This window comes from Taeniopygia guttata, chromosome 3 (assembly GCF_048771995.1).
Source record: "Taeniopygia guttata chromosome 3, bTaeGut7.mat, whole genome shotgun sequence".
NCBI classification, from domain to species: domain Eukaryota; kingdom Metazoa; phylum Chordata; class Aves; order Passeriformes; family Estrildidae; genus Taeniopygia; species Taeniopygia guttata.
The window spans coordinates 83,153,705-83,166,335 of record NC_133027.1 but is presented as its reverse complement, the minus strand read 5'-3'; the positions used below and the strand labels follow the sequence as shown (position 1 = coordinate 83,166,335).

Here is a 12,631-nt window from a genome sequence, read left to right as displayed (position 1 = left end):
CACACAACTCACAAGAGTAGAATTATATTTCCAGAGATACATTTTTAATATTATTTCTTACTCTGTTCACCCAAGGCAAATTTTTTGCAATCAGCTGAAACAAGATCTGTGCTACAGGTACAGAAATTCTGCACTACACAGAAGGCAAGATGGCAGAAATCCACATACTCTTTTTAATTTTGGCAGATGCATTGATATGCTTGCTTTCAAAAAATGAAAATCAAGTCTTTCTTTCAGTTCACTTATTAAATTGATTTAGTTCAGTATAAAACAATTAGATAAATGTCAATGCAGGCTGTCCACAAATTCATGTCAAGGTTCAAACTTCATCCAAATTCTGAAATAGAAAAACTAAATTGTTGCTGCCGCAGTGGCACACAGCTCAATGTCCTTAAAGTACTGGTGAAGCATTGCACAAATATAATGATGTAGGATTTATTATTAATCCTTGATATAGGATTTATCATTTTTCAGATAAGCAGGTGGAAGAGACCAGAAATCATCTTTAAGTATGCAAATGTAATGCCTTCCTTACATACATACCCTAATGGCATTCAACTTGCAACCATACAATTGTCTGCAGAGTTTTACAGTGTAGTTCAACAGATCTGTAGGATGCTTAACATTTAATTTTAAAATGTTACAGATTTTTTGTGTAATTTCCATACAAACATACCTCATTTTTATAGATGTTATTGATTTAGACCAAAATTTTAAGACATGCCTGCTATGGACTTAATTTTCCATTTAATTGTAATTAGACTCCAGCATTGTATTTTTTATGTTGTTGTCAAATCCTTAATATTTTTTTTCATTTTCTTAGAATATATCCTCAATTATATGCTAATTTTTACTCATCTCATTATTTTAGGAGAGAAGCACACCTTTTAAACAGAAGACCCTTCATGATAAGTTTTTGTGCACTTATTAGTTGGGTTCCCCACATGTAGCTACCAGCACCTTACTGAAAATTCAAACACATGTGGCCTGTGTTTATTTGGGTTAAAGCAAGTAAGCATCAAACAAATCTGATAGAAGCTGCACACTTTCACAAATCAATCCATTTTACAGGTTCCATCTGCCCCTAAGTGCTTCCCAGAGAACAAACATTGTGTCACTATACCACATATTTCCATTGCACTATCCCAAACACACTTAAGCTGTTGACAGATTAATGCTTAGTTCACTTGTGGCATACATTCTTGGGTTCTTACACATGTTCTTATAAGGAAATGGAACTCACGAAGCACTTAATCACAAGCTGGGGTAGTGTTATGGCCTTAAATACAACACACTAACTCTGTTTGAGGAACAGGCTAAGGTATCTCTACTTAAGCCATTGCTGTCACTAGCACTGCTAAAGACCCTGGAAATCACATTACCTTTGTCAACCTCAGTTAAACAAAAGTAAGCAGAAATTTGCCAAAGGGTAGCCCTGGGAGCCAGGGATGAGCCACCTGAGGAGTGTGCAGAAAGGGCCAAAGGAACGTGCTGTTTACCTGAATGCAACTTGTCTGGCTTAAGCATGTGTATATGTGCTTGAATCCATTAAGAAGAAATCTTGGTAAAAGAACTGCAAAGACAGGAACTAATATATATAAAAACCAGTATTAACTGAAAAACTGAAGTAAAATACAACCCAACTTTCTAAAGATACCCAGTTAATTGTGGATTTACCTGGTTAGAAAGCAGTGACAGCAAGAGGAACACATTTGAGTATATGCAAATGTGAACATACGCAATGAATGTCTGCATTTGTGCTTGAGAGAAAGGTGAAGTTTCATGGAAAATCCTTTGCATCCTTACTTGATGTAAGCCAATTTCTATCAGTTCAGAGCAGTCAGGAACTTTATCTTGTTTGATGATTATATACAGGACACAAAAGGGAAGGGAATAGCTTTTTGGGGTGTATATCAGGAAAGCTGTAAGTTTTTTCCACATTCAACCTGGTAAATATCTATCCAGTTCTGACCACTGAGATAGATTTCATAGAGAAAGTTCAGTAATTCACTCCCTAGACGGATTGAACCCCCACTATGTACACCACACCATTATCACCAACAGTGTAACTTAGAATCATAAAGGTTGGAAAAGACCTCTAAGATCATTGAGTCCAGCTGTTAACCCAGCACTATGGAATTCACCACTAAACCATATCCACAAGTGCCACATCTACACAGCTTTTGCATACTTCACCAGAGATGGTGATTCCACTACTTCCTTGGGTAGCCTATTCCAGTGTCTGACCACCCTTTCAGTCAAGATATTTTCCCCAATATCCAATCTAAACCTCCCCTGGTTCACCCTGTGGCCAGTTCCTCTCATCCTGTCACATGTTACCTGGGAGAAGAGACTGAATCCAGTGAAGTGCTTTTCCCAGTGAACTGTATGTTGCTGAGGGTTATGGTGAGATTTGGATCCACAAGCCAGTCCTGATTTCTGTGATGTGCCCTTTTAATTTATGAGAGACTGTTATCACTCTTCTCTTGTTTAGCTTAGCAGGGTCTGAATGTAACTTGCTGTGGGTTTTTTTAGTGTCACTGGGTGCAGTCAATGCTCTACGCTGGTGTTTTTCAGATGCAAAGATCAAGAACAGTGACAGTCCTCACCACTGCAAACAAGATGGGAAAAGTCCTGTCCCACTGCAATATCTGGAGATGGTTGTTCTTTGATGGACACAGTATTAACACATCATAAGTTAACCACTGGACTTTCTTGTTCTCCTCAAGGTACCAGAAGTCAGGAGTACTTCCCTGGGACAATGCTGTCTCAGAGCAAGGCAGGGGTTTGAAAGCATGGGGTATTTAATAAAATTAACAATTTTAGTTGTCAATATACTTTTGTGTCACAGATTAATGTTGATGGTCTCTCACATGAAAAAGACCTTGCCACTCACACTTCCCTCTCCCTCCACCTCTGTTTTTTTCTCTACTGGCACAAGCAACCTAACACAATTTAATAGCATCTCTTGATAAACATCCATCATTGGTAGAGCTCGCTTGAACTGCAAACTTGGCAGCCAGACAATACACAGATGAACTGCATCCAGACAGGTAGCAACAGATAAAGCTTCAGAATGCATTCAGGATGTTATCTTACTGTAAGCATGTAAACCTGTTTTCCATCTAAAAATTCTGAGATGTTGAATTGGTAGAGGTATTATTACCCAACTTGGTTAGGCATTTTGAAATCCCTTGAAAAATAAGAGACCTTATACTAGTGTGGTACTGAGACAAATATCTAAGATAACTTATCTTTAGCTATGGTCATGAGACCATGCAACTAATTAGTAGGGCATTCCCAAGGTCATAAATTACTCTGGGATTTTTTGGTAAGATTTGAGAAGTTGTGTTGCATTTCATAGGATAGAAGGTCTGTGTTTCAGAACATCTCAAAATACAACATGCAGGAATTTTCCATTCTTCTTAAGTGAGGTCTCCAGTTGTATTTACATAAACATTTTTAAAACATATAATTTGTGCCACTGTCTAAAGCGAGTACTTCAAAAAATGCTTTGGTAAATCTTGCAAATTCCCCTTATGCTGGGAAAACGAAACTCTTACATATTTTTCCTTTTTGACTGTATATACTGAGACTTTTGTTTTGTAACAAAGTAGGATCTAATTCCATTTTTCAAAGTCTGCCAAGCACACTATTGCATGAAAATATTTTATTGTTTCTTTCTCTTTTCTATTTCATCAACAGTGATTCAAGTATGAAAGACCTGGTTCAGGATGCTTCCACTTGTTGGCTGTCACTTTTGCCAGTTTTCAGAAGGTTTCTGAAAGGCTGGCCAGCCTTAAAAGAACAATATATCCTTGGTGTGCATCATTCAGCATACCTGAATTAAGATGCAAATGAATTCATGATGCTGCTACAATGAAAACACTTTGATTCCAGAACTTTATCTTCTCTTCTGGCAGTTAACCAGCTGTATCCTCCAAGAGCACACTGCACAACTAAAGAAAGCTTATTTTCCTCTTAGGAGAGTGTTTGCAACTGTGGCAAGTATCCATTTGCTTTGCCCTCTCCCTTTTTGATCTTTTGTGATGATGGGCAGAGTTAAAAGAAAGGCCTTTTCACCCTAATTTTGGCTAATTTCTGGGCTTCTTGTCCTCATTCTTTGGTTCCTTATATCATATACCCCCGCTCTTCCTTTACTGGACACGTGTACATTGCATTCCTTGAAGATTACTTTATTTTGGTTTTAAAATACATAGTTTTTATTATTAATCAATGGACTTGCACTATTTTCTGAGGAAGATTCTTTCCTCTTTGATATATTTCTCTTGCTCTCAGTTTTCATGGCTCTTTGGGCAGCCACTTTCTGATTCTCTGAAACTTTTTCCTTAGCAGCAGTATAGCCTGCCTTTTTTTTAGCCTTCCAGCATTTGTAATCAGTTACCATCTTTGTTCTGCTCTCTACCCAAAATCATTTGCTTTTTGTTTCTTCCTTCCTACTTTCATCTTCAAAGTCACATAAATAAAGCTGATTCAGGCTTCTGTGTCTTGCCTGATGATAAAATGACAAACTGAAGCTGAGAAAAGAGGTTCCAGTATACTCAGGGGGAGACAAGAAGAGGAGAGAAGAAGCACTGAGTCACCTCTTTAACCATGGAATTGGTTTATCTGAAGGCTGAAAAGCATCTCAGTGCTGGATACCAGCAGACAGTAGTTGGGATCCTGGCCTAAAGCAGATAGAATTTCTAAAAGAAAATCAGAGTGGAAAGGAAGCACCTTTTGTGGAAGCCAAGGCAATACATGCAGAAGGGTTTTACACTTGACCAGAAGGTCAACACATCATCAACTCTTTCACTTGAAATTGCATAATCCAATATTAGATGTTGTCCAGGTAAGTAAGAAAAAATTGACTAAATTTCTGAAGGCCATAAACTACTGTATTTATGAGGTAGCACAAGTAGTGTTTACATAGTAGTTGGTATTCTCAGCATTTTCCCTGTGGCACAATTCTACTGCTAATTATATAAGGCAGAGTGCTATCCTAATGTGGCTGTGTTGGTTCTCATACCAGGATTAGAAAATTTAGAATTAGGTTTGATAGAACTTTGATAGAACTTTGGTTCTTTGTATAGAAGGACTGGATTTTCTGGTTTTATGGGGTTAAGGAAAACTGATTAACAGACTGTGACCAGGTCAAGTGAAATATAGTTCATAGGGATTTGGTATGGTGAACAGGAGTGAACCTGTTAACAAAGGTAGTGTCATGCACCCAAAAATAAAGATATTCCTGGTTTTCAGGTACATCCAAACAAAATATTCCTAATTACATCTTCTACAACATTTTAATCCTTTTACTCAATAACAGGCAAATTCAAGATCCAGTGAGCTTGTAGTCTACCATCACATCACTAACTATGTGGTCTCTAGGATTTTCTCACTACTGTGAGCAAATTTTCCTCCCATCTGCATGCTCATCTTTTTTTCTTCCTTTTCCAATCAATATGAATCTGTGAAATTTGACCTATACTCGGCATCATCTATTTCACTACAGAACTTCTATGATCTTCATTCTTGGGATTCCCTGCTGGATGGATCATCTTGCAGTGGCGTGTTTTTTATTCTTTCAGTGTCTGTTCATACCCCCCCCCCCCCACCACTATCTCTTCCCTTCCCCAGTGGTTAATCTTCCCTAGCTCATTCCTAACCCCCCTCTCTCCAAGATGTCAATCCTCCCTTTCCCTGCCCCTTTCCCCAGGACAGTCCCTGCCTATTTAGTGAGGCTCAACACCCTATTTTGTGTTACTTTGTGTTACTCCACTCCCTTGTTTTCCCTGATAGGTTTATGATATGTAGTCCTGCCCTAAACTCCTCCCCTGTTATTCCCCTATTAGTTACTGTTCCTATACCCCTCCTCCTGAGTTCTTGTATAAAACCTTTGTGCGCCCCCCCCCCCCAAGCATCTTGGGGCTCACTAAATAAATCCATCCTGTTCACCCCCAAGTCCCGTGTTGCCTCCATCTGTCCCCGTGCCAACAACTGGGACTGCAGAGCTTCACAGGGGGATCAGCCGCCCGTCTTCTTCCCTCGCCGCCCAGCACGCCCGAGCTCGGGGTGTCGCGGTGAGAGGGTGCTGACCGCGACGCAACATCATCTCACTAGGAACTTAATAATTCATTGTCATGGTTCTTGTTTGACAATACCTCCTTCAATTTTCAGGCTCAGAACAACCCTCTTCAAAGCACCATCTTTCCATCTCTCACTCTCCCTGGCCATTCCCATTGATTCACTCTTTAAACAAACTGCATTCTTCAATTTCTTTGCTCTCCTTATCCACTGTTCCTTTCCTCTCCTCTTCCTCATGACTATGGTTTTCCTTTTCAGTAATGTTTCTGGTTTTTCAATGGGGAAAAAATACTGCCTTTTCATCTTTTTCATCCTTTATCTCTATTATGTCTGTTTTCTTGCTTAAATGCCACAATTCTACTACAATATCACAAGTTTTTCACAATTGTTCACATCTCCACCAATAGAAACTCTTAATGGATTTCCTCCTTGGAAGTACTGCCAAGTCTCCTCTCTCTGCTTAGTCCACTCAAATTGACAATTTATTCAAAAAAAGAAATAGTTATTTTATGACTAAAATCAGACTCTTCCTAATTCTCCCTTCAGAGAATGCATTGTTCCTTACAGCTTCTCTGCTCCTATTTCCTTCATGCCCTCTCTTTTTTTTCTCTTTCATCAGAGATATAATTGTAATTTATCTGTCTTTGTAAGTGATTCTCCTCCTTTTTTCTCCCTTTCACCATGATTTCTCCCTCTAAAATAGCTTTTGCAAAGCAATGTTCAGTTACTGTCAAAGGAATCCAAAATGCCATATATGTTTCATATATCTCTATTTTTTAACTGTTAATTGCTCCCTTGAAATCCCTTCCCAATCCCACTTAAGTTTAGGTTTAATTTTTAGGGTTGTAGCCAAACCTTTGTTTAGAATTTGTATGCCATCAATTCCACCTTTTTTTTCTTAGCAAAATCCATACAGACACTGTGAATTCTCCAAAATTGTTCTCAAAATTGTTTCAATAGATTAACTATGTTGCATTTTTTTTTCACAGCACACAAGTCTTTGTAATATCTGCTCATGCATATACTAATTTCTGTTTTTTAATGTGTGTTCTTTAACTAGTGTGTAATAGTAAGCAGACTAATGAAAAGAGCTCTGGTAATGGCTGCATAAGTCCTTACTTTGTAAATTGCAAGCATGTATGTACAAAAAACCAAGAAGGGATCCCCTGATTACAAGACAAAAATACCAACTATTACTGCTTAAGTAAAAAAAGAACAGTGAACAAACCAAGAAACACCAAAACCAAACTGAATCTTTTAGCTCTGGTAGGCAGACAGACTGGGACCAAAATCCTTATTTGAAATAAAGCATTAACCTCTGAATGGTCTAACACCTTGATGTGAAAATGATCCTACAGTGAAAAAAAAACCCAAAAGAAATCCCTGCAGATGAAGTTATCATTGCAAAGAACATAGAACTTTCAAGATCTGTGGAATCTAAGAACACCTGGAAATGTATGTGAGAAATGAAATCAACACCGGTAGTTGTGTCAGAGAAATAAGCAACTCTGGGAAACAGTGATTTAGTTCACTAATATCACTAGGAGATCACTACCTGTAAAATCCAAATTCAAATAGCCCTTGACATAAATGAAAGATAAAACTAGAAACTAAACCAGTATACAAATATAGAGCTACTGAACATACACTGACCCAAAAATCTTGCAGCAACAAAGCTATTTAAGGAAACCTTAGCCTAAGAAATATGGCATACACTGAACATGGTACTGCAAATTAACACTCCTGTTGCTGAATTTCTACTCACGGGTGACAGAGTACATTGGACAAACCAGTGACATCAAAATTATACCCAAAAACCAGCTGGCATGACTGGAGAGAATAGTAAGAATTTTTACCCATACGCACAATACACGAAAATGAAGAAAGGTAGAAGGTGAAGCACTTATGGGATTGTGAGTTTATGGAAGTCATTGAAGATTATGCAGGTCAGTATCACTTTGGGGGACCACTCATGGCTGTAATGGAAACATACAAGAAAAACAAAACTGGGATAGAACCAAGGAATTGAAGGTGATGGTGCCATGCAGAAGTACAAAGCAAGAAACCAGCAAAATACAAAATCCTTTTCCTACATGGGAAAGGGATTGATCAGGTCATAGATAATTTAGGCACCAGACTTCAGCTGTAAAACCTCTCCTTTTCAATTTTTGGAAAAGGCTGTTGGGACTGGAGGGCAGGCATGGAAGACAGAAGTGGGCTGCTGAAGTGTTTTAATGGATTCCTAAACATATCAGCCCAGTGACAAGCATTATCCCTGTGTATGGACAAATAGGTACACTGAAGCCAAAAACTGTGCAAATATTGCTAGAAACATCTGTCTTTTGGAAGAATTACTATAATTAACCAGAGACAATACACTCTCTTATTTATACTGGGGTTTCCTCTTCTTTTGACACATTTTGCTCTAAACATTAAATGCCATGGGCATTTTCTAAAACCTCCAGCAAAGTGAATAAGGAAGATTTAGTTCTTCCTGTTCTTTGTTTCATTATTTCTTTAAATTGCTTTCTCCACCTTGACATTTTTTTCTCCCTCTCAGGTGATCCCAGAGGTAAGATTTATGTTTACAACTGATGGTTTATGATTAAGACATTGAACTTTGGTCACGGAATTAGTACTGTCTCTAGGTTCAGAAACCCAGCAGCCACGCACGAACCCCCCGGGGACCTTCCATAACCAGGGTGCCGAGGGGCGACGAATCCGGGCTGTAACCCTTAAGCAGTAGCATCCCCCAGTGGCCCTGGTTATCACTGCAGTGCAGTTTTGGGGATATTTTTCGGATCTCTAGCTTTCAATGTAAAGACAAATTCAATTCAAGTGCCTCAGAACTAGCCACTACAAAGAAGTCTGTTGAGCTCAGTAAAGAACCATATATAGTTGATAAAAAAAAAAATAAAAAAAAAAAAAGATTTTCAGTCATTGCGTATATCACATCTGCATTGCAAAACACATACCTGTAAGAACAGGATTTTTTCTCTAAATGTATTCAAAAAGGGGGAAAATCAGACCAAAAGCAAGTCAGACTCTTTACTGGAAATCCTTCTTGAAGAAGAGAAAATAGGGTCAGAGTTTTTCCAAGAATATTAAGTTCTACAGGGGTTTTTTTTTGCTTTTTTACAAGATCACGATTCAAGAAAAGGATACTATAGCAACCGTCAATTTTTAATCTACCTTTTGATTGAAGTTCACATACTTAGAAAATAAAGACCGTCATATATATTGAATTAGAATTCTAAATCTAAAATTCCTGGCTGGTATTTCATTAACCCAATGAAAATTCAACCATGTTCTCAGAAAAAAACAAGAACATATCAGCCACTGTTCTTAAACCCAGCCCTTTACAAAACAATCCAAAATTGCCCTCACTGGGACTGCTTTCCTTGTTCCCTGAACAAATCCATTCACTGACAGAAGGTGAAGTAATGGGGTACTACAAAATATTACTGGAAGCAATAGAGAATAGGAGGAGGTAGAAGAGCAGGCAAATGATGCACAGATAGCACAAATATGGGGTGCCTGCACCTACCCAGCTCCCTCCCACTGCAAAAGCAGAGCAGTCACAAGCCCTGAATTTGTGCTGACTCAGTGGAGAGGGGTTGGAGGGGGAAGGATGTGCAAGGCTGCTGGGTGAAGAGCCAGAGCAGCATTTCTGCCCAACATTTCTGTATGGGATGAAAAGAAGGAATTTTCTTGTGTATATTGAAGCCCTCCAGTTACCCTTAATGCTGAAGCACTGGAGATTAAGGGTTTTCAATTAAAACAACCCATCTGAAGATCAGTGGGATTTCTACATTAACCTGAAATTCAGCAGGGATTATAAACAGCACAGAGCAGAAATCGATGAACATTTTTGTTGTCTCTGTATCAGAATCTCACTGGACCTGATGTCCCCTGAGCCCAAAGAGGTGACATGGTGCTATTCAGCAGGTAAGCCCAGCAGGCCTGTGGTGTCACATAGTTACTTCTTTTCCTCCTCTTACCTTTGTCACAATAGCTGAGGACATCTAGCAGAGTTTTATAACAGATGCATTTTTCCACTCTGGCAGCAGTGTAAAGCACTGAATACTTGAGACATGGGGAAAATATACCCTGAACCTAATCCCCAGAACATATGTGCCTTGTCAGTAATTTGAGGGCTAAATGCTGGGTCCTTCCTCTGAGGCAATCTAAGGAAAATCTGTCTTTCTCAGTATCTCTGAATCTGATCCTTCACGAGCAGCAGTCAGACCAGAGTGTGAATGTGCTGAGACATGACAAACCCATGTAACACCTCTTGCTGATATTCTGTTATTCTGTGGTTAAGGCTTATGAGGATTTTTGAAAGGAAGTTTATATTTGCAAGCTGCTGAGTGCTGACTATGACATGGGGCAGGTTTTACTTAGGCAAATGTCTTAACTTTGGTTAAGGCTCTTGGACAGACAGGCTTTTAATGGGACATTTACAAGGAAAGCCATGTAGATACACTTGGCTTAGGCTACATGTTGTAGGATTTAAGAAAAAATGGGTGGCTACAGTTCAGCACAAAGAGAGAAGGCAGATTTTCATCTTGGCAGACACTTCCTCTTCCTTTCTTTTTGCTAAACCATTTCAGAGGTCCTGACAATGCTCCTTATAGGTTATTATTGCTACCTAAAACACAGGCTTACTATCCAGCATGACTAATCAGTTTTATGTAGTACAGATCTATCTCTGCCACTTCCATGAAATGGATGATTCTGAAAAGTCAGCAACCATAACAATGAAAACATAGATTATGATACAATGTGTCACACAGCACTGAAAATTAATCCTGCTGCTAAAGAAATGGAAAATGCACAACAAACACATTACCTGAAATTAAAACTGGTTCTGACCAAATCTCTAGAGCCTTTAAAGTTGTAACTGTGATTTCCTATTTATATGGACTGCATGAATTCTCAGGCGATTCCCTGTGGAGATCTGTATGAATACTTTTTCCAGAGCTGAGGAAAGGAAAATAGGTAGCTATAATGGAACTGCAGGAGCAGCCAAGCAGTAGATTGATTCAACAGGAGAAATTCAATGTATCCCAAAGGATTTCCTAGGATTTGCTCTCCTGCTGCTTAGGGCACAATTTGTTGTAATGAGAAACTGAGGATTTTGTTTCAGGTGTGTCAAAGCTTGTAGTGATGACTTGAAGGTATAAAGAAAAAGAAGCAACTGAAAATCTCTCTTAAATAATGCTTTTGCATGAGGAGAGAAAAATGACAAGCACTCCAAGGTGCAAAAAAGGTCAAATATCTCGTGTAAATAATTATTAACTTAAGAGATGCTAATTGGATGCACAGTCAAATCCTTCATCTCCAAACTGCTGCATGAAACAGCTTGAAAACTATGGTACACTTCAGCAAGCAAAATGGAGAAAGCTTTATTAAATTATCTGGTAAGACTGCACATGGTCTCACTGTAATCTCTGCTCTCAGAAATGTCTGCAGAAAAAAAATGCTCAGTTTTCAGTTGTGAAGAACCGAGCAAACAACTTATAAAAAACCCAACCCAAAACAACCGAGGTTTGGGGTTTTTTTATTTAATAGGGGAACATTTAAACATGTAGACTACTCTGTTCATCTGAAGTGTGCCACAAGGTAGAACACTGGCAGGAAGCATGTACTGCTGCAGTACTACATAAGCCTGCATAAAAGGTTAAGTGGGACATGCACAACATGAATTTCACCCTGAAGAAATGTGAAAATTTTTAGGCACTCATGTCCTCCTCTACGAAAATGAATTATGAACAGAGAGCTACTCCACAGTTGTGATGCACCATAGCCTATTCAGGTTTTTATCAACGATCACTTATTAGTGAAAGCTCTGAAACACTGTGTTCCTCAAGTGAAGCCCCGAGTCTTATTCAGGAACAGGCTGCCACACGGGATTTTGTGGGTCTCAGATTCAGTCAAAGAGAGAAACAGAGTTTCTAGCAAGGCGGAAGCCTGGGAAAGAGAGAAGAATGTAAATAATTCTTTATCTCTCTTGTTTTTCACATTGTTTATAGTTAAGTTCTATCACTGTGCGTCAAGCACTCTGCACCAGTGGTTTGGGTTGTTTTCACTTCAGGACCAATGGAGTTGGTCCTCACAAAGCTCTATATAAAAGAGCAGGGTATTTTAAATAAACCAAAATTTTACTCTCAGCAGCCTTCTAAGTCAAAGTCTTCTCATTCCCATCCTGCCTCGACAGCGACAGGATTTCCTCAGGCAAAAGGCTGAATGCTGATGGCATCTCCATTTGATTAAGGAAAATACGTAACATCTGAAGTGTTCATATTCACAGCAGAGCATATTGCTCAGCTCTAGCATACCCCTCACACATTGTATTGAAACATCACGTGGTGCATCACAGAGAAGAAATGGTTGCTCTAAAAAATACCTTCCCAAGAAGGAACATTCATGTGTGAGTGACATTTTAACTGGACACTTAGCACAGGCTAACACTTAGTTACAAAAAATGCAACTATTCAGAAACAAAAGATGTGAGTCTTCTAAAGCTTTTAGCACACTGACCAAA

The 12,631-nt window shown here is 38.8% G+C and overlaps 1 protein-coding gene across 5 annotated transcripts in view; it reads right to left on the bottom strand.

Annotated features, from left to right (window-relative positions):
* Positions 1-12,631, bottom strand: part of SMYD3 (SET and MYND domain containing 3) — a 385,012-nt gene that overhangs the window by 32,842 nt on the left and 339,539 nt on the right. The gene's annotated exons all lie outside the window — the stretch shown is intronic.